At 48.0% G+C, this 26,224-nt stretch overlaps 1 long non-coding RNA gene across 1 annotated transcript in view; it reads right to left on the reverse strand.

The window, feature by feature from the left end:
* Nucleotides 1–6,872: 6,872 nt before the first annotated feature.
* Nucleotides 6,873–26,224, reverse strand: part of LOC138471974 (uncharacterized) — a 66,321-nt gene continuing 46,969 nt past the window's right edge. Inside the window, exon 2 of the long non-coding RNA XR_011268545.1 lies at nt 6,873–13,758. This is a non-coding gene — a long non-coding RNA (uncharacterized lncRNA). The remainder of the gene's footprint in view (nt 13,759–26,224) is intronic.

Consider the following 26,224-nt stretch of genomic DNA (forward strand, 5'->3'; position numbering starts at 1 on the left):
TGCCACCTACATATATGATATGATATGATATTTTATTTATATCGCCCTCATACACAAGTGTTTCAGAGCGCGACCAAGCAAAGGGAGGGGAACAAGGGAGTACAAAATAAACAACGAACTTACTAGGCCCAGTGACATTAAGAACACGCAAGTGCATGGAAAACAGAAAAAGGGGGAATGTGCGTGTAAGGGAAGAAGTGGAGCGTGCGGAACAGAGGAAAGAACAGAATAAATGATAAGTGCAGTAAATAAATAAGACAGTGAAAAGTGGTAGTGCAGCCAGCAAGTGGCAAGTGCAAGATTAGTAAGTTCATGTATATCTGATAAGTGCAGAAGAAGGGTGGGGGACTGTATGGGTGCGGATACAGAAACCCAGTGCAAGGGGTGGCGCTAAGGCAGCGCTGGATGTAGGCAGGGCGAGCAGGTACCTGGGCCCGAAGGACAGAGGCTGTCCAGGTGCACGGTGCCGAGAGAGAAAAACAGGTCAGCAGGGGAAAAGAGGGGCAACGGCGGAAGCGAAGAGGAAGATCTTGAGGTGCTTCCGGACCAGAGATGGTTCTCCTCAAGTTTCAGGGTGGCCGGGAGGCTGTTCCAAAGGGAAGCCCCAGCAGAAGACAGAGATCTGCCCCCAGCTTGTTTCTTCGAAAAACGACTGACCCTGAGGGAGTTAGAAGTAGAGGAGCGAAGGGCTCGAGAAGGGAGGTATTTGCGGAGGGATAGTTGAAGGTATTTTGGACCCAGGACCCAGAAAGCCTTGTGGACAATGCAGAGGGTTTAAAATGTAATCCTTGCATCCACTGGGAGCCAGTGAAAGGATTTCATAGCTGGAGAGATACGATCCCAGGGCTTGAGGTCGATCCCTCAGATGCAAGTCCGGTAGAACACATATAGCAGTAGTGCAGACAGCCTTAGCACATTGAGTCGTTTCAGCACAAACCTCATCAATACAAGCTTCCTGCCATACAATCACAGCTACAACACAACCCATAATGATAATGATGTGTTATTTATATAGCGCCTTAATCTAAAGTGCTTTACAGAGCACATATTTACATACAATATCACCCAACCGAAGTTGGTACTTATTTATCGACCTCGAAGGATGAAAGGCTGAGTTGGCCTTGCCGCGATTGGAACCTGCGACCTCAGATTGCAGCAGCAAGCGCTCAACCCGTTGAGCTATTTTACCGGTCTAGCAACACTATTAGCATCTGCACCATATACAATGCTGGAAGCATCATTATGAGGATCTGCCATAGATGCCCCTACAGGTTGCTCAGATGTGATGTGGTTGAAAATTTGGCTATGGATCCCTGGTAAAAGAAAATCCAAATGGGTGGTGATATGAGAAGGACGTCTTAGGGAGGGACTCCTCTCCTGAGGCAAAGGACATCCAACTGGGGAAAAGCCTTCCTAACACCCAATCCCAAAATACCTTACCCTGGGTGTTTTCTCCCTCCATCCCATTTGACAGGAATATCATAAGTTATGCTAAAACTACTGCTATAAGTGTTGAGAATACTGGGATGAGGAAGAGTGGAAGACATATGTGGGTTAACAATATGCAGACTCAACTAAATACTGAGATGAAGTGGCCTCCGATAGGCATGAAGATTGCCACAGAAACATTGCAACAATGAGTTGATGTTACACAAGGGCGGGGTCAGCTATATGTTAATGTTAAATGATAAAGGTATTTGTACTGCCTACTGTTACCAACGTAGTTGGTCCCCAGACGCTTTGGCGGATCTGAAATCGAGAAGGCGGGATGGGTTAGCAGGGCGAAGGGGGGGTAGGATAGTGAGAGAAGTGGTGTTCTGTTGGCAGCTTCATCTCGGTATACACTGTGCGCTGAGCTTTGGTGCTGGTATCGGAGCAGTGTCAGTCCTGGTGTGCTGTTGGTGCGGCTTATGTGTTGTTGCGGTGTGGTGAAGTGAATGCGACTTGCGCTGGAAGAGTTGGTTGTGTGAGTTTTTGAGTGGGTCAAGTATGCAGTGAGTTTGAGCTTTCTGGTTAGTGGGTTGTATGTTTGTAGCTAATCTTAACAGTGTGGCTGAATGCTTAAATTTGGGAGTCCTGCATAGTGGGGAGTAATACTGGTCCCCACGAAGCCCTGCTTCAGCCTCCAGCAAACAAGTGCGTATGCCACACCTAAGTCTGAGTCCCCCTCAGAGTCGTTAATAGGTCCAGGCCTCCCACTAAACCGCATCTCACCATGCAGCATGCAGAGATTGGGTTAACTCCCAGCTACGAGACTCCTGCGCAGCGGGGGAAGGGTTCAGGTTCCACAGTAGGCGGGCTACTTTGAAGCGAAATTAGAGTGTCTATTCTCCTCCTTACGTGTCGGAGCAGGAGTTGTGGTGTCCTATTTCCCTTCTATTTACTAAGTGAATTTGTCTGCTTGAACTTCGGTGAGGTACAGGCTGGGATGTTATGGATGAGTCGTCTAGGTGCTTCCGTCTTAGTCTGTCTGTGTATTCAGTCTGCAGTGTCCTCCACTTGTTGCTATCTCTCATTATGTCTTATGGTATGTCATGTAGTGCGTTCCTTGGATTCTGTTCGTCTTCAGTTGTTTAGTGGGAAACGGGGTTGGTATCTTTATTCATCGTTGTTTTAGCGGTGTGGGCGTTCTGGTGGATGGTCTTCTAGTTATGCAGTGAGAAAAAGAGGATACTCTGAGTTTTCTTCTGTTGTAGGGTTTTGGTTCCAGGCAGATGTTGTTGTTTGATCTGAGCGTTCTTGTCGGCTGGTGTAGGCGTAATTTATTTCTCAGGAATTCTTCGCCTTGGTTGTGTATTGCTCTGTGCGTGTTGCACATTGATTAGAATTTTATTTCAAATCAATCCATAGTAAAATGGAAAGCAAAGAAGGACTAAGAGAGAGACCACACTAAGCAGCAGAATGCCAGCCAAGCCCTGGAGAGTCAAACCAGAAGTCTTGGAGGCACAGTGAAGCTGCCCATCAGAAGGGAGGACGTGAAGGGCTAGACATTGCTGAAGGATCCGGCGAGACTACAGTAGTCATGGTGGTTGCATGTCCTCAAAAAGATTGTTTGATACAGAAACACTGCACAGATCACCGCCGGAACCTGCAGCAGAGCCGCACAGGAACCGAGAACCACAGAACTGAGTGCCAGTGACCCCGGGAAGAACCAGAGCCATATCCCCAAGCCGAAGCAGGTAATAGGAACCGCAGGAAGACCAGGTGGGGTCCAGAGCAGTTCCCAAGTAGTATCAAGCAAGAGTGCATCAGGAGTAATCTCCTTCATCACAGTGGTGACAAAGAAAGTTATATCAAGCAAGAGTGCATCAGGAGTAATCTTCTTCACAGTGGTGGCAGCGAAAGTTATATCAAGCAAGAGTGCATCAGGAGTAATCTTCTTCACAGTGGTGGCAGCGAAAGTTATATCAAGCAAGAGTGCTTAATATGACTTTCTTTGTCAGGAGTAATCTCCTTCATCACAGTGGTGACAAAGAAAGTCATATCAAGCCAGAGTAAATAAGGAGTAATTTCCTTCCTCACAGTAGTGACAAAGAATGTCAAATCAAGCAACAGTGCACCAGGAGTAATCTCCTTCATCACAGTGCTCACAAAGAAAGTCATATCAAGCAAGAGTGGATCGGGAGTAAACTCCTTCATCACAGTGGTGACAAACAAAGTCATACCTCGCAAGAGTGCATCAAGAGTAATCTTCTTCATCACAGTGATGACATAGAAGGCACCAAGAGTCAAGAAAGACTCAAGAGCCATCGCCCTTGTTACGGTGGTGAAACGCACAGAGAATTGGCTGAAGGTAAATTGCCTAAAGAAGAATTATAGGCTACCATAGAGGGGGATCAAAGCTGGACATGGACATTCAGAGGTTTGTGGAAAGAAATCAAAAGACTTTGTGAGTTTTATGGAATGAACTGTCGAAAGTCAGGTTGAAGTACTTGAAGTTGACCAGGAGAAGGGAATCATTCTCCTGGTCTTAAGACATTGGTAAATCAGACCCTAAATCTAGAGTCCACTCTGGAAACTACTCGAAAGCGCAGTACCTTACCAGGATAAGGGAGTCATTTCCTTGTGCTGTTTGAAGCATTTGACTGAACATTGTTTATGTTGTTTAGTGTCAACGGCAGAGTAGTGCATTTGAGACAGAGGATGGTGTATATTTTAGTTTGGACTGACATCCTGATGTGCACCCACATTTTCCTAGTTTAAGGCAGGGAAACCCCTCCAGAAATAGGGAAAGATAGCTTTGTCTTTTTGTTTAGTAAAGGTCTATTGCCCCAATCATTACACCTCCTAGTCATAGTCCTTACTCCGCCTCGCCACAGTATTCAATATTAGAAACACTGACAGTCATTATTGGTTTTGTGCAGTGCCCTTATGAGCTATGCCAGAAAAGGGAACTCCCCCGGTGGCAGTGAGGTCAGTAAAGCCAAAATGCTTAAGATCCCTCAAGATTTTTACAAAGCTAAGCTAGTGTGGCAGCGGATTCCCAGGTGGCCAGTAGTGATCTGGAGAACCCAACTTAGATACCCATTCCACTGGTTAGGACACTGGTAACAAAGTTGACAAATTTAAGTGACTATTTCATTTGATGTCATGTGAGCATGTCCTGAAAAATTGAGAGGTGGAGTTACAGCAGCGTCTTGTATACAAGGATATCATAGGCACTAGGGAGCTTGCAAAATCTGCTGACAGTTATGTGAGTCATCAAATCCAGAAACAATCTCAGGCAAACACATCCACATCAGAAAATAAGCTTCTGATAAAAAATAAATCAAAGGAGAGAAAGGACTAAGGTTATCAGCCCCCAAAAGCATTATGGGAAATTCCAACCTTATGGCTAATGAGTGTCCACCAAAAAGAGCAGTGAGGGTACCCCTAACACCGGGTCCCCATCCTCAGCACCCAGAGATTGCTTTCAAAGTGGGGATATGACACATATAAAGGGGGATCCGGCCTGCAAGGATAGACACAAACAGGCCATAGTCAGTGCTTGCCTGTGTGGCCAGTGTGGGCATCTTAGCAGATGAATTCCCACTAGGCAAGGAATTGACAAATGTTTTTCTTGTGACTCAGAGTGGGAAAGGTGCTGGGGTCCCATCAGAAGGCCCCTGTCCTGCGAACACACCGAATGAGTGCCTGTGAATGCAATTAACGGCACGTTGTTTCCGGACCACCACAGTTGCAATGTCGGCCAAATGTCTCCTTCGCCCATTTTAACAATAAAGTAGTATGTATTCCATCAGGGGATCAAATACGTTTAGTAGTAAGGTGCTGCTATTCCAGTCTAAAATGTTCTTAGTTTTCACTTTCATACCATTGTTGTAATGTATGCCAGTCATGTACACCACTGTCCCGCATCCTTGTCGAAGGCCTATACATAGTCCAACCTTAGGTCGCCCCTTCAAAGCTCTGGTCACAGGTTGAACAAATATTTGGTAGCCATCCATTGAAAAGGTTGTCGTCAAGCAGGTTTCTTGTAACACAAATATGTCGGTCGTGGCGAGCACAGCATACCCTGTTGCTTGTGTAGTAAATGACCTATAGCTCCTTGTGTTCCAGGATAGGACAAGCCCTAATTCAGAGCAGGCCGACAGTCAGTACCAACGCTCTTCAGCCGTAGAAGCCCATTGCTGTCTGGGCAAAGTGTGCTGTGTCGATTTGATTTGTTGACCTTAGTCCGACCTCTGAGATGCCCACTGCATTAACCTTTGGAATCAGTCTTATTCAGTATCACTATTACACCTCCTTTATCCACATTTCATGTAAGTTTAGAATCATTGTGTGCCAGATGTTTAAGGTTACTCTTATTGATATTGTAAACATGATTAGTCTTTGTGGGACCTACTGATTCAATCTCTTTAAACATGTTCATGTCGTAGGAGAGGGGATCTGGAGTGCAGGCCCGTATAGGGGAGTTACATTTTGAAAGATTGTTTAACCCTTGAGCTTCTCCTACGAGGCCCAGAGAGAGATGTCGCCTGGGTACAGGCTAAAGACTCAGGGAACTGCATGCCAGGCAAAGTCTGGCTGGTGTCCCTTAATCTTGCCTTGCTCTTTCTTTAAGTTGTAACTTAAAATGTTAATTAGTTTAAGTGAGCCTATAATTCTCTGTTATTTAATTTTGTTTAAAAACTTGACTTATCCATGTAATTTATATTCTAGAACTAAAATTGATTTATTTCTATTAAAATTGCAGAAAGAATATCCAAGATATCAATACCTGAAGAAGGGCTTTTAGCCCGAAACGCATAGTATGAGATAGGCGGAGAACCATCAAATGTATGTAAATAGTAATCTCCAGTCTAGATATATAGGACAATATATTTTTATGTAAAACAAAGAGATTGATTACCTGTTCCTTTGTTCAAATAATTATTATTTTGTCAAATTACCTTTTGTTGAAAACCTGTATAATTAATTTGTGATAAATAACTAAAATGCATTTATAGTTTATTTTTTGCCAATTTACAAATTCAATGTACAAAGGTATCATTTAAAATTCTTGTTTATTTGAGAATACCATTATTTTAAATTAACTTTGAGTTACTTTTTGAATAGTCATTTCTCATGAAGGTTTTTGACAACCTTTTGGTTGTGAATGTTGTGCCCCTGTTTGTATCCCGAGGTATCTCGAGGTACCATTCCTTCTCTGTAACTTAAAATGGACCACAGCCCCTCCTAACCACCAGCACAACCTTTCCGCTTTCAGAAAACTGGCAAAGGCAGATTTTGAACTTGCAGAATTCTAGACTTGAGGGAAATGTCAGGAAAATGTATTTCTGTTGACTGTGGACCACACACACTCTTCTCTAACCCACATTAAGTTATGCTTTCATTTCGTTTCTATGAAACATTACACAGTCTTTCACAAAAGCTTACATTTTGGTTACATTTTAATCCAATGTAATACAAATGTTAAAGTTAAACATCGAGTAATAAAGATAATAAAGACACCTCAAAATTACTTCATTTTTTTGGTATTTAAAAGACGGTTCCAAGGCAGAAGTCCATCTAGATTATCCAGCACATCAAAGAAAGCATGTAAGGTTCATTTGGGCCTCCAGCAAAACGATTTCTTCACTGCTTGTGTAATTGTTTCCATTATGCTTTACAAAGCTTCTGGAGTGGCATTGTGTGTCCTACATTTGTTAAACCATATTGTGATATTTCTTGTCAGTGTATCACACTGAACTAGCTTTTTAAAATCACAAAATTGAACAAACTGGCATGTGCGCATGTGTGTAGAAGCAAGATTTCTGTAGAAATGCAGGTTTATACGTGAGCATGTTTGTTCTTAGACCACTGCTAATCCACTCAGCACTTTGTAATCCATCAGATGTGACATGTTTACATGGTTTACAGGAAGAACACAATCATGTCTAATCCAAACAACAAGCATTCCTGGGTGTACAAATGAGACCTGGCTGATTACCATGCACTGCAGAAACTGTGAAGTGAATGCATTGTGAATATCCTTACAGGGCAAGTAAGTCAATAGGTCTGGCTTGGTAAATTTAGTAATGGCTAACATTTGTTTTGTCTAGGCAAGTCTCACTGAAGAAATACCCTGTGTACCATTTTCAAAGCTAGACCTATTAGCTTTGCCAGTGATTGTTTCTCATAGTTCACCAGGAAGTTCATAATTCATTTGTATCAAAATCACAGCTTCTTCTGAGGTGTATCACTGAAATAACACAAAAACAAACAATACATGGAATGCAAAGCTCATTTTAACGAATACATTTATCATAAACAGTTTCATATATGAATATACAATGGAACATAATACCATTTAACATATCATCCTTCCACTTTCAGTACCGCTTACACATTTCCTAAATAGGTGATCACAGTTAGGAAATAAAAGCGGCAAACAAAATCACTTGGTCCAGTATTCAAGAGTTGAGGACCCTTTGATTAGAGCATGTTGTTGCCCAGTTGTACAACATTTCTGTGAGTTTTGAATGCTAACTATAGTGCTGAGAGTGTCGTTCACTCTAATTATTTGCTCTCATTTTTGTGTATTTTGGACACCACACATGACCTGCAGCAGTGAACATTTCGATAAAGTTGCAAAAAAATGGTATTGTAACACAATTCACACTTTCATGCTGGACACATTTTCTGATTCTAAGAAATTGGTAATACCTATGAGGGGCTCTTTGATGGACCTCTTTCTCACTTCTCAACCACTTTTCAAGGAGCTAACTTTGGAATTTTCCCTGTGTTGTGCATGAGAATCTAGCATTCATGCCCTGCCTGGAGGGTGGACACGGCCTTTAACAGCCCGCCAGCCCGAGCTAAGGAAGCTGTGACTGTGGGCCGTTAAAGATGTGTACGCCCAACAGGCAGGGCATGAAAGCCATTTGCACCCCATGTGTGTCGTCCAGGGTGCACAGCCGTTCTCCCAATTTAAAATAAAAATTCTCCAATCCCGCAGGTAAATGGAGGGGTTTGAGAGGGGACACAAGACATTTTGGGGTGGGGGCAACAGGGATAGGCTTCCTGATGCCTCCCTCAATGGGAAAAACAAGAAAAACGCCACTCTGGGAAGGGCCTTGGGTGGCTGGGACAGTGGGCGGTGATTGTGTAATCTCACCCGCTAGTCTAGCCACCTGATTGGCTGAGCGCTCTTTTCCGGGTGCGAATGTGCATACAGGTAGGGGATTACGGCCCTTGTATATAATGCATATCCTGCTGGATAGGGGATTTCAAGCCATGTGCAAAAAGAATAACAGAATAATGAAGCACTATCTTATACGTATGTCCAGAGTATGATACTTAAGGAGAGAATATGAAAGAAGGCCTAAGGAAATTGAAACTAGAGTTTGGCTCTATTTCAGATATATTGAGGTTGATGGGGGTTAAGAACAGAATACAAAGAATCAGACAATACTGGGCTATGTGACCGAGACAGAGGAGTGGAGAAATCTGTAATGGACAGACAAGTAATTGACAGTGGGTGCTAATCGTCAATCTACCTATGGCCGTCGCTCCAAGAAAATTCTAAGAAGGAGAAGCATTGTCTGCAAGATGGAAATTCCACAGATTAGGAAAAGTGACATTTTAGGGATTATTACAAGTGTAGTGTTAAAATGAAAGTAAATTGCGGCATGCAGTTTATATTCTACCAAATCGGTAATCTCAAGAGTCATGGACCGGTCAAGAGATGTGACATCTGGAAATTATCACATGCCTAAATTAATATCTTTCAAGTCATTGCATGTGTTAATTTCTAATATGCATTATTTAATATCCATTTGCAAATACCTCAGATCATGTTAAGTGCCTGCGCGTTAAACTTGGGAACTCTGTGAATGAGAGAGCTGAAGTGCGGAGGGGGCGCTACTACCAAGGAAAATGGGATAACTTTGTCCAAGAACCTTGCTACTTATGTCATAACTAGAGGCTGTGGCCTTTAGCTCATGCATGTCGGCAGGAAAGCTGGGAGGCTGCGGTGGTGTACGATCATGGAGTCAAGGGTGGATCTGGCACAGCAGTGGGTTAGGCAGAGGTTTTCTTCACAGACCACCTGCACGTTCATCGTGGGCTGCATCTTACGATTGTAGAATGCCTGTCTTCTTGCTTATGGTGGCGCCATGGTAAATGTGTCGATATCCAAAGTAACTAAAACCTTAGGGAATGCAGCTATGTTCAAAGGTCTAACAGGGGTAACTGGAGGGACTGCCCTACTCGTGGAAGGACTAAGGCTTAGCAAGATATGAAACAATAGGGCGTCCTGCCACTTATAGGTTTGAACTTACTCAAATTCCTGTACCTTTTTGTTAATGAAAGAATTTTTGGCGTGAAACAATCTGCCCATTTACTCCCTCAACAGAGGTATCATTACATTCGCTGATCCAATCAAAATACAGAAACACCTACAATTTGTGTGAATTCAAACAGCATTTTTAATTATCTGGTATGTTATTCTTCATTCTTTTTTACTTGTTTTTAATATATATACACATAGAGGGGCAGACAAAAATGCAAGTAATCTACATTGCTTTTTCATTGGCAAGTGCATGTGTACAGAGTAATACACATAGGCAATTACATATATACAGATCAGTGTAAGACAATCAAAACAAGGTGCAATGCAAACTCTGCCAATTAAATGCAATGACGGTAGCCACCAAATTGGCATTGGTTCTAGACATATTTGTTAACATATTCTTGACAGTGCTCAGAACTGTGATAAATTAAATGGACTAGATATATGTCCTCTTTTACGACCTAACATAGGTCAAATACCAGACAAACAAGTGACCAATCCATGGGTCTATGTCAGGGTGTTTAGCTCTAGATGTAATGTGGACTGTGGACATAAGTGCTGTGTCTATTAACGTTTTGCATAGTGGGGAGAGCTGACAAAAGCTACTCCGACACCATGTAGGCTGCTATGTGGTGTAATTCTCCTCAAAATAGGAACTAACACCAAGACCCTGACACTACGGGGATTCAATAGAACAGGACTCTTTTTTTTGGACCCGCAAGAGACTTATGGATTACCTTTTTAAAACAGCCCTGAAGATCGCCATGACACATGTGCTGGCTATCTTTATAAATGATGAATTTAAGAATTGATTGTGAGATTCTTTTTAATGTAGAAATTGTTATTGATGTTTGAAATGACTTTTATTATGTATGTGTAAAATGATAATTGAATTTTAATGTTATATGTTTTGATATTGAAAATTTGTAAAGGTTTTTTTAAAACAATATACAATAAAGAAAAAAAAAACTATGATTTATGTTGGACCCACTTTATAACTACTAATTCGCCTCCTGGATGCCTTTTTCACATTAACACAAAACAATGTATTTGTTCCAAGCTGCAACATTGCCATCCATGCCTTTTCCCAGTATGAAGGAGAATGCTTTGCTGTGCCATGAAGTACTGCAACCAAGTGCTGGAATTTGCTAGTGGCACACACATATAGCACAGCTTTCACTTTCCGTCCGGGTAGAATGGCAGCAGCACTAACTATGATTGTAACATCATCGTGATTGAGTATATTTCAAGGCAGTAAATTGAGTCAGACTAGGAGGTGGAGGGTGATGACTTGTACATCAGTAACTGACTATGGAGAAGTCCAAGGTATTTGTGTCCTCAGCCTCCTTCTACTCCCATCCCTAGCTGACACTTGCCTTCTCTGCGTGTTCAGACGAAGCCACTTGGCTCAACGTACTGTGAACTAACTAACAATCCAGCAGATTTTAAACCCTGGTTTTGGTTGTGTTTCTAAATCAGTTTGAATAATTATTATTTTTTAATTACTATATTATTATTATTATTATTATTATTATTATTATTATTATTATTATTATTATTATTATTATTATTATGTTTCTTTGTACTGCACCAGCTCACCACCATACTAGTTTCAAAGTACATGATGAACCTTTTAAAGTGCATAATGTCCTACCCAGGGACAGCTGGACCTCAGTCTGCTTAGGATGAATTGACTGGAAAATTGTCTAATACAAGAAAAGAGTGTGTAGAAGTAAAAAATGGTGCAGAGCATGAGAAGGTGTGTGAGCAGGTGATCGATAGGTGGAGATTGAGGTATAAGAAATGTACATGTAAAGTCTGGGTGTGTGAGTGGCTTGAGATGTGCTCGGCTAACCTGAGTATATTGTGAATGATTGCAGTTATCAGGCATACATAACCACGACCTTCAAGTTGATAGTGAATATAACCTGTTTAAGCACCGGTTCTCTCAGGTTACTTTGGCATTGTCTGTACTTGCAACTGAGTGGTATTTAGTATGAGATTTAAACAACATGCGTTATATTTAGGACATGTTACTTTTCTCAAACAGTATTCAACACCTGTGCTAGATCACTCAAGTGGTAATTTACTCATGCACGTATCTGACGTGCATAGTCAGTGCTTGGAACTGACCATTTCTGCATCGAGTGCAGTAAATGAAATGCTGCATATGTTAAAAAATAACACCTAAGCAATAATGAGGGGCTCGGTGGGAAAAAGAAGTAAAAGTACCTAAGACAGGGATCTTGTACCCTGGGTCATCGATAAACATTAAGGGTACAGGAGAGATAGAGGTACGAAGTGAAAAGATAGTTTTCACTATCCCGAATTCAAAGAAGATAGATTTAGAAATGTTGCTCTGTGACCGCACAGAGCGGTCTTTCTAAATCGAACTGTCAGCCCCTGTGATGCTCACGAGTGTGCACAGGGGCTGGCAGGAACGGGAGAACAGTAAGTGTTGCTGTGTGTGTTTGTGTGTTTTGGGGAATGGGATGTCAGGAGTGAGCAGGAAGTGGCAGCGGGTGAGGAATATGGGTTCCGGGGTGGGGGGGGGTGGACCCCTCAATTTGGAAGTTATCCAGGCAGAGCAGGTGGTGGTGGGGGGCAAGGGCCACCTAAAATCTGCAGGAAAAATCTGTCTTTTTGTTAGGCGACCTGAAAAAACCGAAATTACACAGAGAAAGAGAAGGCTTTCCTAGGCCAGGAAAATAAATCACATTCTTGTGTCCAAGGGTTTACAGCAGTGTCTTTGAAGAGTGGCAGTATAAACCATTGTCAGGAAAATGAAGGGAAGAGCAGTGATCTGTAGAGTAGCTCACGTGATCGGAGGAAGAAAATTGCACAGAAGATAAAAAAGGAATCGTTTAAAGGGACAATTAGGACCAGAAAAACATATGCTTTATGAGTTCCCATTTTACAAAGCATCCACCTGCTAAAAAGCACAAATCACAGTTTGACAAAAGATGGCTGCATATGAACAAGTATGCACCAAAGATGCTGATGTGAGTTCAACATTCTATTTGCCTGTATGGGAGAGGGTGGGGTTTGTGTTGATTCAATGTAATACAGTTATTCCTGACCAAAAGGAAAGAACCAGTGAGCCACGATTGGTAGGTGGACTTCAATTGAGAAAAAAATGTGTCCTCTTCTCTGTGATCGATGTCCTTCAAAGATGATCTCCTCCAGAAGGATTAAGTGGTCTTCTAGCAGGAACTACCATCAGATAACCTGCTGGACCATGAAAGTCACCACATGCTGCAGGAAACCGTACCTAGGGATTAGCTATTAAACATTTGGTTGTTTAGTAAATTGCAGTGAAAGACAGAGCTTTTCTGATTATTTTAAGATGGCCACACACTGCTCACATAAAAACCCATCCAAATACCTACGGTTTGCAGAGATGGTTCCTTCTACAACGCAAGTAGTACTGCTAATTCGGTCATCAGTTTGCTTACAGAATTGTTATACTGTGAAAGTGAAGAACTAGCCTTCTGTCTGAAGACTTCAGAATCCCATATTGGTTTGGCTAACAAATGGTGAGTCAGCCTCTAACATGTCCTGCAAATCAATGGTTTTAAGTTGCCTTAATTATATCAAGGCCGGGCAGACTCATCAACAGGAGAATTCCAGAAGGAGAGGTACACTACTAGGCCGCATAAGCTTTGGAGAGTACTTCATGCATTTGTGGTTGACCTCAAGCAGGTGGAAAGGATCTGAGACAGAGCAAGAAGTGAAGAAATCCTAATGCATCTGTTCAAGTGTTGGCTCGATGGCTTGCTGATGTTGCTGTACATTCACCCTTGGCCATAGCTATAGCTATAGCTGCTGCTCAGTTTCGCTGCGAGAACAATGACGTATATAACATAGCCGATCCATATACAATGCAGAGCGATGCCCAATCCCAGAGATACGTGATTCATTCTCAGAGCTTGCCTGGAGGAGGCTCGAGCCAGAATGGCTTCACCACGTATGTTTGCATCTCTCACCTGCAAAACAGAAAACAGTGAGGATATTAGAGGCCACCGAGGTTTTCATTGTACTTATTGTTCACTGTTGAAAGCCCATTCACTACCAAATGGAAATTCCCCAAACAAAGAATACACGCATCTTTTCTGCTTAAATGTTGAAAGAAAGTCAAGGGGGGTGTAAGTGCATATCTGGCCCAGTGTCAATCACCTTGTTGGCGTACACAAGCCATGAAGTAGAAATTCTTTAAAGTCTAAGGGGGTAATTCATAGAATTCAGCGCACAAGTGGCGCTCGCGGCTGGCGCACAGTGTGCGCGTGCGAATCCCTGCGCCAGCCGCATGTGCCAAAATACATTTCCGCGCACAGCGTATTCATGGATTCCAGCCACCAAAACCAGCCGTGGCGCACAGTGGCGCAGCGACCCTGCAGCAGCGCCAGTTACGCCCCCAAGAACGCCCCTTGTGCAGGGAAAAGCCATCGAAACCCCCAATCCAGCGCAAAGGGCTGCGCTAACCCTGTACCAGCATGGCAAGCGGGGTACATGTATCACTGGGGTGCGCGGGAAGTTCCTCACGTTATTTCAGCTGGGTACATGTATTTCAGGGGTGCGCGGGAAGTTCCACACGCGATTCCATCAGGGTACGTGTACATCAGGGGTGCGTGGGAAGTTTCACACGTGAATTCAGCAGGGTACGTGTACATCAGGGGTGCGCGGGAAGTTTCACACGTGAATTCAGCAAGGTACGTGTATTTCAGGGGTGCGCGGGAAGTTTCACACGCGATTTCAGCTGGGTACGTGTATATCAGGCGTGCGCTGGAAGTTCCACATGCGAATGTCCTGGGTACGTGTATTACGGGGTGCACGGGAAGTTACACAAGTGAATTCAGCAGGGTACGTGTATTTCAGGGGTGCGCGGAAAGTTCTACACGCGATTCCATCAGGGTACGTGTATATCAGGGGTGCGATGGAAGTTCCACACGCGAATGTCCTGGGTACGTGTATTTCGGGGTGCACGGGAAGTTACACACGTGAATTCAGCAGGGTACGTGTATTTCAGGGGTGCGCGGAAAGTTCTACACGCGATTCCATCAGGGTACGTGTATATCAGGGGTGCGCTGGAAGTTCCACACGCGAATGTCCTGGGTACGTGTATTTCGGGGTGCGCGGAAAGTTACACACTTGAATTCAGCAGGGTACATGTATTTCAGGGGTGCGCGGGAAGTTCTACACGCGATTCCATCAGGGTACGTGTATATCAGAGGTGCGCTTGAAGTTCCACACGCGAATGTCCTGGGTACGTGTATTTTGGGGTGCGCGGGAAGTTTCACACGCGATATCAGCAGGGTACGTGTATTTCAGGGGTTCCGTGGAGTAATACACGTGAATTGGCCATGTGGGTCCTCCCAGGTGTTCGCTCCACAACCTCCACGACCCCTGCAGGCAGCCCACACCTCGGGGGACTACCCTGCACCCCCACTCATGTCCCCCTGCACCCCCACCCCTCAGCACTGTGGGGCACCCTCCACCAGGCCCCCACACATGTCCCCCTGCACCCCACCCCCCGGCAGTGCAGGGCACCCTCCACCAGGCCCCCACACATGTTCAACTGATGTCCCCCTGCACCCCCACCCCCCAGCAGTGCAGGGCACTCTCCACCAGGCCCCCAACTCATGTCCCCCTGCACCCCCACCCCCCAGCACTGTGGGGCACCTGCCAGCAGGCCCCCACTCATGTCCAACTCATGTCCCCCTGCACCCCCACCCCCCAGCAGTGCAGGGCACCTTCCACCAGGCCCCCAACTCATGTCCCCCTGCACCCCCACACCCCAGCACTGTGGGGCACCTGCCAGCAGGCCCCCACTCATGTCCAACTCATGTCCCCCTGCACCCCCACCCCCCAGCACTGTGGGGCACCCTCCACCAGGCCCCCACTCATGTCCAACTCATGTCCCCCTGCACCCCCACCCCCCAGCAGTGCAGAGCACCCTCCACCAGACCCCCAACTCATGTCCCCCTGCACCCCCACCCCCCAGCACTGTGGGGAACCCTCCACCAGGCTCCCACACATGTCCCCCTGCGCCCCCACCCCCTAGCAGTGCAGGGCACCCTCCACCAGGCCCCCACACATGTCCCCCTGCACCCCCACCCCCCAGCACTGTGGGGCACCCTCCACCAGGCCCTCACTCATGTCCAACTCATGTCCCCCTGCACTCCCACCCCCCAGTAGTGCAGGGCACCCTCCACCAGGCCCCCAACTCATGTCCCCCTGCACCCCCACCCCCCAGCACAGTGGGGCACCTGCCAGCAGGCCCCCACTCATTTCCAACTCATGTCCCCCTGCACCCCCACCCCCAAGCAGTGCAGGGCACCCTCCACCAGGCCCCCAACTCATGTCCCCCTGCACCCCCACCCCCCAGCACTGTGGGGCACCTGCCAGCAGGCCCCCACTCATGTCCAACTCATGTCCCCCTGCACCCCCACCCCCCAGCAGTGCAGGGCACCCTCCACCAGGCCCCCAACTCATGTCCCCCTGCACCCCCACCCCCAGCACTGTGGGGCACCTGCCAGCAGGCCCCCACTCATGTCCAACTCATGTCCCCCTGCACCCCCACCCCCCAGCACTGTGGGGCACCCTCCACCAGGCCCCCACACATGTCCCCCTGCACCCCCACCCCCCAGCACTGTGGGGCACCCTCCACCAGGCCCCCACACATGTCCCACTGCACCCCCACCCCCCCCGCACTGTGGGGCACCTGCCAGCAGGCCCCCACTCATGTCCAACTCATGTCCCCCTGCACCCCCAGCACTGTGGGGCACCTGCCAGCAGGCCCCCACTCATGTCCAACTCATGTCCCTCTGCACCCCCACCCCCCAGCAGTGCAGGGGACCCTCCACCAGGCCCCCAACTCATGTCCCCCTGTACCCCCACCCCCCAGCACTGTGGGGCACCTGCCAGCAGGCCCCCACTCATGTACAACTCATGTCCCCCTGCACCCCCACCCCCCAGCAGTGCAGGGCACCCTCCACCAGGCCCCCAACTCATGTCCCCCTGCACCCCCACCCCCAGCACTGTGGGGCACCTGCCAGCAGGCCCCCACTCATGTCCAACTCATGTCCCCCTGCACCCCCACCCCCCAGCACTGTGGGGCACCTGCCAGCAGGCCCCCACTCATGTCCAACTCATGTCCCCCTGCGCCCCCACCCCCCAGCACTGTGGGGCACCCTACAACAGGCCCCCACACATGTCCCCCTGCACCTCCACGCCCCAGCACTGTGGGGCACCCTCCACCAGGCCCCCACACATGTCCCCCTGCACCCCCACCCCCCAGCACTGTGGGGCACCTGCCAGCAGGCCCCCACTCATGTCCAACTCATGTCCCCCTGCACCCCCACCCCCCAGCACTGTGGGGCACCTGCCAGCAGGCCCCCACTCATGTCCAACTCATGTCCCCCTGCACCCCCACCCCCCAGCAGTGCAGGGCACCCTTCACCAGGCCCCCAACTCATGTCCCCCTGCACCCCCACCCCCAGCACTGTGGGACACCCTCCACCAGGCCCCCACACATGTCCCCCTGCACCCCCACCCCCCAGCACTGTGGGGCACCTGCCAGCAGGCCCCCACTCATGTCCAACTCATGTCCCCCTGCACCCCCACCCCCCAGCACTGTGGGGCACCCTCCACCAGGCCCCCACTCATGTCCAACTTATGTCCCCCTGCACCCCCACCCCCCAGCAGTGCAGGGCACCCTTCACCAGGCCCCCAACTCATGTCCCCCTGCACCCCACCCCCCAGCACTGTGGGGCACCTGCCAGCAGGCCCCCACTCATGTCCAACTCATGTCCCCCTGCACCCCCACCCCTAGCAGTGCAGGGCACCCTCCACCAGGCCCCCACACATGTCCCCCAGCCAACATGTCATCACAATCTAGATCCCTGGCCCTTATGGTCAGCCTCCAAATGCCAAACACCCACCCGAGTATTGCATCCACCCACTTAGAAATGGCAATAACATGATAGAACCCCAATTGCAAGTTTGGAAATGAACATATGTCCCTCACATACACCCAATGGGTGTCAGTGAATCTCAAAACCCATATCATGATATGCATGAAACCAATGAGATGATACTACACATTGAAGATTGAACAAAAAATATGTATTAAAAGCAACATACATTGAATCAAAAATAAACAAACAAAAATGGGAATAAAAAAAAATAAAAACCAGCATGTCCGTGAAATAATGCAAAACCACAAATCATAATCCAAAGGAAAGGTGTCCAAAGTCACAGTCCACAAAAGTAAATCCAATGGAAAATTAAAATCGAAAACCATTGCTCCATGGGTAAATCATAAAAAAAAATGAAAATCCAACAGTCAACTATATACAGATAAACAATCCAGGGTCCATGATCCCACCCCCAAGCAGTGAAGAAATGAAATCTATCTAATAACACTACCTAATAAAAAAAAAACTATATACAAAAATGTGGACCAAATGCAAAACCAAAGGAAACCTAACACTAACTACAGAACTATTTACAAGGGCAGCGGGCTAGTCCGACGGCTCACTTTTGGGTGTCCCGGGCCAGGGCATCATCGAACTCCTGCTCAATGTCCCGGAGGCGGTCCTCCTCCATGGCCCCGAGGGTCCGCAGGGCCGTCGACGTGTCCACCTCCAACCCCCTGTGGATTGCATCGAGGCACTCGGCCCGCCTCAGGGCCCTCCGCATGGAGTTCTCCGCCCTGACCATCGTGAGCCGTGCCTCTTCCGCCCGCTGCCGCTCCGCATCTATGGCGTGGACCAACCGCTGCCACACGGAAGACACTTCCCGTCCTGGGTCCTCCTGCCCTCCGGCCGATGCCTGCCCCTCCGATGTCGAAGGCCCCGAGCCATCATAGCTCCCACCACGTTGCTGCTGCTGCTGTGCCTCTGCCCGTGCACTGCCTCCTGCTGCCTGCACATCCTCCGCTGGCTGGGGTGCAGTCGTTGATGTGGCCACCCCTGCTGGACGTCCGACTCCCGACTGTGGCAGGGATTCCTCCTCCACCAGCCTGGCCGCACCGTCAGAGGCGGCTCCACAGGGCACCCAGGTGACTGATGGGTGGGAAGATGGCACGGAGGACGACTGGCGCATAGGGGGTTCAGTTGAGGAGGGGGTCGTAGCAAGCCCCATCAAACAGAGGAATCCGGCCTGGGTGACCTGTCCCAGTAGGCCGACGCGGTCAACAAGCTATTCGAGATGACGTGAAGTCTCCTCATGAAAAGACTGCAGGTCACCTCGCATGGCCCGTTGACGCAACGCCACACCAGTCAGGACAGGCTCAACCCGGACCCGGATAGCCACGTCCGCAGGCAGAGGAAGGCCAGTTGTCGTTGTAACGCTCACCTGATTCCCGCATAGGCGCCGGTCTTGACTGGGTGAATGCTGTATCTTCAAAGGTGATGTGTAACACACGGTTGGCTCTTTGGGCTGGACCTCTGTGCACTGTATGTCTGACTCGAAGAGTAAGATGTCTTAGGTAAGTGAACGCCAAGCTCTCCATCTGCCTCGGGGCAGGGTGCCGTAACCAGTTTCTTCACTGGATAAGGGTGCAGGCCTCTTGACCTCAGAGGACTGCTGTCCGTCGTTAACTGCACGAACGGTAAGTTCTGGGCACTTCAAATGTCTTAAAAGTCTTTTGTAATGATATCTCTTGTTTTGCAGGGTTCCGGCGATGGCGGATGGCGGGCTGATGAGAGTTGAGGATCGAACCCGCGTGAGGAATAGAAGCACCTGGAAGCACGTAAGTAAGCGCTTGTAGCCTGCTTCACGATGCGCACTAACTGTCCCTTTTATCTTGCAGGTACAAGTTCGGAGCTTTAGAGAAGCTGAAGGGTGCTGGAATACCCACTGGATTCGGCGTGGGAAGGAGTAATGGCACGTGAGTAATAAAGTTGCCCAATGTCTTTAAACGCACCTTCTTTTGTCTTTCAGATGCGGGATGCAGCGCCGAAGGCCTCCGGAGCGTGCGAAGAGCTGGTAAGCTTTTGTCTTTCAGATGCCGGAATGCAGTGCGAAGACCTCCGGAGCATGCGAAGAGTAGGTAAGCCTTTGTCTTTCAGATGCCAGAATGCAGCGCGAGGCGTTGGTGACAGCCGATGGACCAGGTAAGAGATGCGCTGCCACTGAAGACCGTAGTGCTAACCTGTTCTTTCTTTGTCTTTACAGGTGCTGCTGAAGACTGGATTCCAGGATGGTAAGCCTTTGTTCCCTTAGGCCCAGGATCAGAAGCAGTAGACACGATGAGCGTTCTGCTGCAGAGAATGCAGAATAACGCAAAGCAAGATTCATCCATCGGGTGTGGTTTAAATAGCCTCCTGTAGTGCTTAGGTGTCTCCTTCCACAGCCACGCCTAGGTAAGAAAAGAGTTCCTGCTTTCCAGAACAGTTCCAGTGTTCTGAACCTAGGGAGTGGCTCCTGCCCCACCCAACAGGAAAAGTAGTCCCAAACAGAAGAGGATCAGGGGTTCAACTGGCAGGTAAGTAAGCAGCATGTTCTGCTGCAGGTAAGTCCACCCAAGCATTATGAGCCCGGCGCTTCCAGCGCTGGGACTGGGCATCTTTATGAGCCTGGTGCCACTGGCGCCAGGACAGGGTCCGAAAGGTCCCAATTGGGACTGGCTGGCACTCAGAACCGGGGTTATGGGTTTGCTTCCAAGGGAGTCGGGCAAGTCCTGATCTTTTGGCAGCAGAGATCATGACAGCACCCCCCCTCAAGGCCCCTCCCAAACCGGGCTTCTCCGGGGGTTTGGGCTTGTTAGGAAATGTTCGATGAAATCTTTTGATTAGACGAGGCGCGTGGACATATTCTGCAGGTTCCCAGGATCTTTCTTGGGGACCGTAGCCTTTCCAGTCAATCAGGTAAAATAGTTTAGATTTGGAGATCTTGGAATCCAGGATGCTTTTGACTTCAAACTCGAGTTCTCCATCAACTAGAATAGGTTTTGGAGATGTAGTTAGTCGGGTTTGAGGTTGCACAGGTTTTAATAGAGAGACGTGGAAGACCGGATGTATCTTCATGTGAGGGGGCAAGTCCAACTTGACCGCTACTGGATTTACTATGGTAGTGATGGAATAGGGACCAAGGTATCTTGGGTTGAATGTGCGTGGTCCTTTTAGAGGTAGATATTTGGTGGATAACCAGACTTGATCTCCTACTTGATATTGGGGGGCTTCCTTCCGATGTTGGTCTGCTCCTTTCTTGTATTGTTCTTTAGCCCTTTGAAGGTGAGAAACGGCTTCCTTAAAGGCTTGGGTGATTGTAGAATGCAGGTGGTCTACTGCTGGTGTTCCAAGATCTTGGAGTGGATCCAACTCCGAGGTTCGAGGGTGACTACCATATAAAAGAAAAAACGGGGTCTTCCCAGTTCCCGAGTGGACAGAGTTATTGTAGGCATATTCGGCTATCCAAAGGATATCTTTCCAAGTTTTTTCAGTTTGTTGTAGCATGCAGCGCAAATACTGTTCCAGAGTTTGATTGGTCCTCTCGGTTTGTCTGTCGGTTTGAGGGTGGTGGCTGGTCGAAAGTCTCACATCAATTTGAGCCGACCGACAGCAACTTCGCCAAAAATGAGAAATAAATTGACTACCTCGATCCGAAATTAGAACTGAAGGAAAACCGTGCAGTCGGACGATGTTTTCGAGAAATTCTCGGGCCAGAGTTGCTGCTGTTGGTAAGCCTTTGAGTGGAATGAAATGCGCCATCTTGGAGAATAGGTCCACGATTACTAGGATCGTATTGTATCCGGAGCATGGAGGTAGATCGGTGATGAAGTCCATAGAAAGCGTATGCCAAGGGCGAGGCGGGATGTCAATAGGGCGTAAGAGGCCGGCTGGTTTTTCCTTTTGACTCTTGTTTTGGGCGCATACTCCACAGGACATTATAAAGTCTCTGATATATTTTTTCCAAGACGGCCACCAGAAGTAGCGCTTGATCTTTTCCGAGGTCTTGGTCATACCGGGATGTCCTTCCATTAAAGAATCGTGATAACAAGAGATTACCTTTTTCTGTAAATCTGTGCTGGGCAGGTATAACCGTTCTTGGAAATATAATAGGTTGTCCTTCACCGTAAAGTCCTTTCCCTGCAGATGCCAATTCTGTATGTCTGCTGGAGTTACCAGTAGCCTGGCTTTATCCTTAACTTCCTCTATGGATTGTGTGGCGATTACACCTAGAATTCTTTGTTCGGGAATGATAGGTACAGGTTTAGGATTGATCAAATGTTCTTCCACTCCCATCCGAGAAAGGGCATCAGCTTTACCGTTTTTTGTACCAGGTCGATAGGTAATTATGAAGTCAAACTCAGCAAAGAATAGTGCCCAACGGAGTTGCCTAGAGGATTGAGCTTTTGCGGTTTTCAAATATTGCAGGTTTCGGTGATCTGTAATCACAGTAACGGTGTGTCGGGCCCCCAGAAGATAATGCCGCCAAGCCTTAAAGGCAGACTTGATAGCTAGAAGTTCCTTATCAGTAATAGTGTAATTGATTTCAGGAGGCAAGAATTTGCGGGACCAAAATGCCACGGGATGCAACTGATTGGTTACTGGGTCCTTTTGTGATACAAACTGCCCCCATGGCAAGGCTCGAAGCATCAGTTTCAACGATGTAGGGGAGTTCTGGGCGAGGATGTTTTAAGATCGGTGCAGAGATAAATCTAGTCTTCAAATTCTGGAAAGCTTGTTCCGCCTCGGTAGACCATTCAAAACGTTTGTTTTTCTTTAACAAGGCGGTGATGGGCTGGACTATTCGAGAGAATTCGGGGATAAACCTGCGGTAAAAGTTAGCGAAGCCTAACATGCTTTGAACACCTTTTACGGAGGATGGCGATGGCCATTTGAGAATTGCAGATCCAGCTTTGTATATATGCATGCTTTTCTGACTTGGTCCAGGAGTTCAGGGATCAAAGGTAACGGATATCTATTCTTAACGGTGATCTGGTTCAGGGCGCGATAATCTATACAAGTTCTAAGGTCCCCTTCTTTTTTTGGAACGAAGAACAAAGCTGAGGAAGCAGGGGACTTGGAAGGACGAATAAACCCATTCGCTAGGTATTGATCCAGGTATTGTCGGAGGTGAAGATTCTCAGGCTCGGTGAGGGCATAAATTCTACTACAAGGAGGAGTAGATCCAGGTATCAGGTCTATCTGGCAGTCATAGGACCTATGAGGAGGTAGAGAGTTAGCCTGATCCTTCCGGAAAACATCTTGGAATTCTAGGTATTCAGGAGGTAACTGAGGAGCCTCCGAGGAAATTGCTGCCAGTGCAACACCAGGTCGAGGGTGACAAGTAGAGACACATTCTGGAAACTGAACCGTTCTTGCTCGCCAATCGATCTGAGGATTGTGCTTCTCTAACCAAGGAATTCCTAGAATAATCTGGAACTGAGGGGCCTTGATCACATCGAACACGATCTTCTCATGGTGTCCATCTTGACTTACTAGCGTCACTTCTTGGGTGGTATGCTTTACTGGTCCGGAGGCTATCTCCGTACCATCCACCGTAGTAATGACGTCCTTTACAGCCTTTGGACAAAGAGTCAGATACATCCTCAAAACCATTTCATGATCCACATAATTGCCGATGGCACCGCTGTCGACGTAAGCTTCAATCGCATGTAATCGATCGGATGTTCAGGGCTAATGAGGACCATAGGTATCATGAAATGCGAGGTCACGGAACTGGTTTTAACGCTCGGCAAGAGGACCTCTATTCTTGTCCGGCGAGGTCGTTTCCCTGCTCAGAGTTTGTGACCCTGGTAACTGCAGCTCCTACTGCCTTCTTGGCTGGTTTCACCGGACAGTCTCGAAGAAAGTGCCCCGAGTTTCTGCAATAGAGGCATAATTGCAGCTGTTTTCTCCTTTCCCGCTCCTTTTGTGTTAGTGGTCCTTTCAGGCCCCCTATTTGCATGGGTTCCCCGGAGTCTACTCCTTTGGTAGGAGTTGGTGGTTTGGAAAATACTCGAGCATCAAACTTGGAACGATCAGCCTTCCTGTTCTGCAGTCTGTGGTCAATTTGAACGACTAAGTCAATATAGTCCGAACAGTCTTGCGGGGGATTCACTACTTGGGCTAACACATCTTTGAGCTCTCCACGTAGACCTCTATAAAACAGCGTAATCCTTTTGTCCTCAGGCCATCGAGTTTCCACTATCAGTCTGTTGAAAGACGCAATATAAGCCAAAAGGTCTTGATTACCCTGTCGCAATGAAAGGAGCTCATTGTCCAAGGCCTGCCCCTGTGAATGTCTTGCAAACAGTTTTTCCATACTGAGCTGAAAAGCTTGAAAATCATGGAGAACCGGATCATCTTGATTAACTAGAGGGATCAACCAGTCTGCCGCATTGCCACTAAGGTACGAAAGCACGAAAGCTACCTTAGCTTGATCAGTTGGAAAGGCTGCTGGCCGGCATAAGAAGTGCAACCGGCACTGATTAATAAATACTGCAAACCTCTTTGGGTCACCAGAAAATCGTTTGGGCGGAGCCAGAGGTACATTCCCAGGTAGGTTGATCTGCACTGGGTTCGTAGAGGATGTTGAAGGAAGATTTGCCCCTGATGCGGGTAACGGAGTTTGTCCGGCTTGTGACTGTAGCAATTGTCTAGCGAGATCGTCTGTTCGCTCCTTGGAAATGATCAGTTCCCTTCTTAGAGCATTCGTTTCCTGACGGGCTGCATGTACTTCTGCTCTTAGTTCCCCAAGTAACTGGGCTAGCTGGTCGGTATCCGAGGTTTCCATAGCGCCTGGGTGGGAGTTTTGCGATAGGCTTTGCGTTCTGTAACGCTCACCTGATTCCCGCAGAGGCGCCGGTCTTGACTGGGTGAATGCCGTATCTTCAAAGGTGATGTGTAACACACGGTTGGCTCTTTGGGCTGGACCTCTGTGCACTGTATGTCTGACTCGAAGAGTAAGATGTCTTAGGTAAGTGAACGCCGAGCTCTCCATCTGCCTCAGGGCAGGGTGCCGTAACCAGTTTCTTCACTGGATAAGGGTGCAGGCCTCTTGACCTCAGAGGACTGCTGTCCGTCGTTAACTGCACGAACGGTAAGTTCTGGGCACTTCAAATGTCTTAAAAGTCTTTTGTAATGATATCTCTTGTTTTGCAGGGTTCCGGCGATGGCGGATGGCGGGCTGAAGAGAGTTGAGGATCGAACCCGCGTGAGGAATAGAAGCGCCTGGAAGCACGTAAGTAAGCGCTTGTAGCCTGCTTCACGATGCGCACTAACTGTCCCTTTTATCTTGCAGGTACAAGTTCGGAGCTTTAGAGAAGCTGAAGGGTGCTGGAATACCCACTGGATTCGGCGTGGGAAGGAGTAATGGCACATGAGTAATAAAGTTGCCCAATGTCTTTAAACGCACCTTCTTTTGTCTTTCAGATGCGGGATGCAGCGCCGAAGGCCTCCGGAGCGTGCGAAGAGCTGGTAAGCTTTTGTCTTTCAGATGCCGGAATGCAGTGCGAAGACCTCCGGAGCATGCGAAGAGTAGGTAAGCCTTTGTCTTTCAGATGCCGGAATGCAGCGCGAGGCGTTGGTGACAGCCGATGGACCAGGTAAGAGATGCGCTGCCACTGAAGACCGTAGTGCTAACCTGTTCTTTCTTTGTCTTTACAGGTGCTGCTGAAGACTGGATTCCAGGATGGTAAGCCTTTGTTCCCTTAGGCCCAGGATCAGAAGCAGAAGACACGATGAGCGTTCTGCTGCAGAGAATGCAGAATAACGCAAAGCAAGATTCATCCATCGGGTGTGGTTTAAATAGCCTCCTGTAGTGCTTAGGTGTCTCCTTCCACAGCCACGCCTAGGTAAGAAAAGAGTTCCTGCTTTCCAGAAGAGTTCCAGTGTTCTGAACCTAGGGAGTGGCTCCTGCCCCACCCAACAGGAAAAGTAGTCCCAAACAGAAGAGGATCAGGGGTTCAACTGGCAGGTAAGTAAGCAGCATGGTCTGCTGCAGGTAAGTCCACCCAAGCATTATGAGCCCGGCGCTTCCAGCGCTGGGACTGGGCATCTTTATGAGCCTGGTGCCACTGGCGCCAGGACAGGGTCCAAAAGGTCCCAATTGGGACTGGCTGGCACTCGGAACCGGGGTTATGGGTCTGCTTCCAAGGGAGTCGGGCAAGTCCTGATCTTTTGGAAGCAGAGATCATGACAGTCGTGAGCTCATCCCCTGCCTGAAAACGGGTCTGGACGTAGGCATCCCTGCTGGTGCAAGATGATGCAGTGACAGGATCAGGGACAGGATTGCACAGATGGCACCTCCGCGGCAGCCTGTGCTGCCTCCTGTCCCTGGTCCTGCACTGTACCACTAGCACCAGTGGAATCCCTACCTCCAGACCCTGTCTCTGTTGCTTGCACGGCCTCCTCCTCCACCAAACCCCCCACCAACCTGGATGACTCCGTGCCATCTTCCCCCGTTGGGCCCTGTGCGGTCCCAGCTGCCCCTTCTGCTGCC

Source organism: Ambystoma mexicanum, chromosome 8, assembly GCF_040938575.1.
Source record: "Ambystoma mexicanum isolate Mex_15411 chromosome 8, UKY_AmexF1_1, whole genome shotgun sequence".
Taxonomy (NCBI): domain Eukaryota; kingdom Metazoa; phylum Chordata; class Amphibia; order Caudata; family Ambystomatidae; genus Ambystoma; species Ambystoma mexicanum.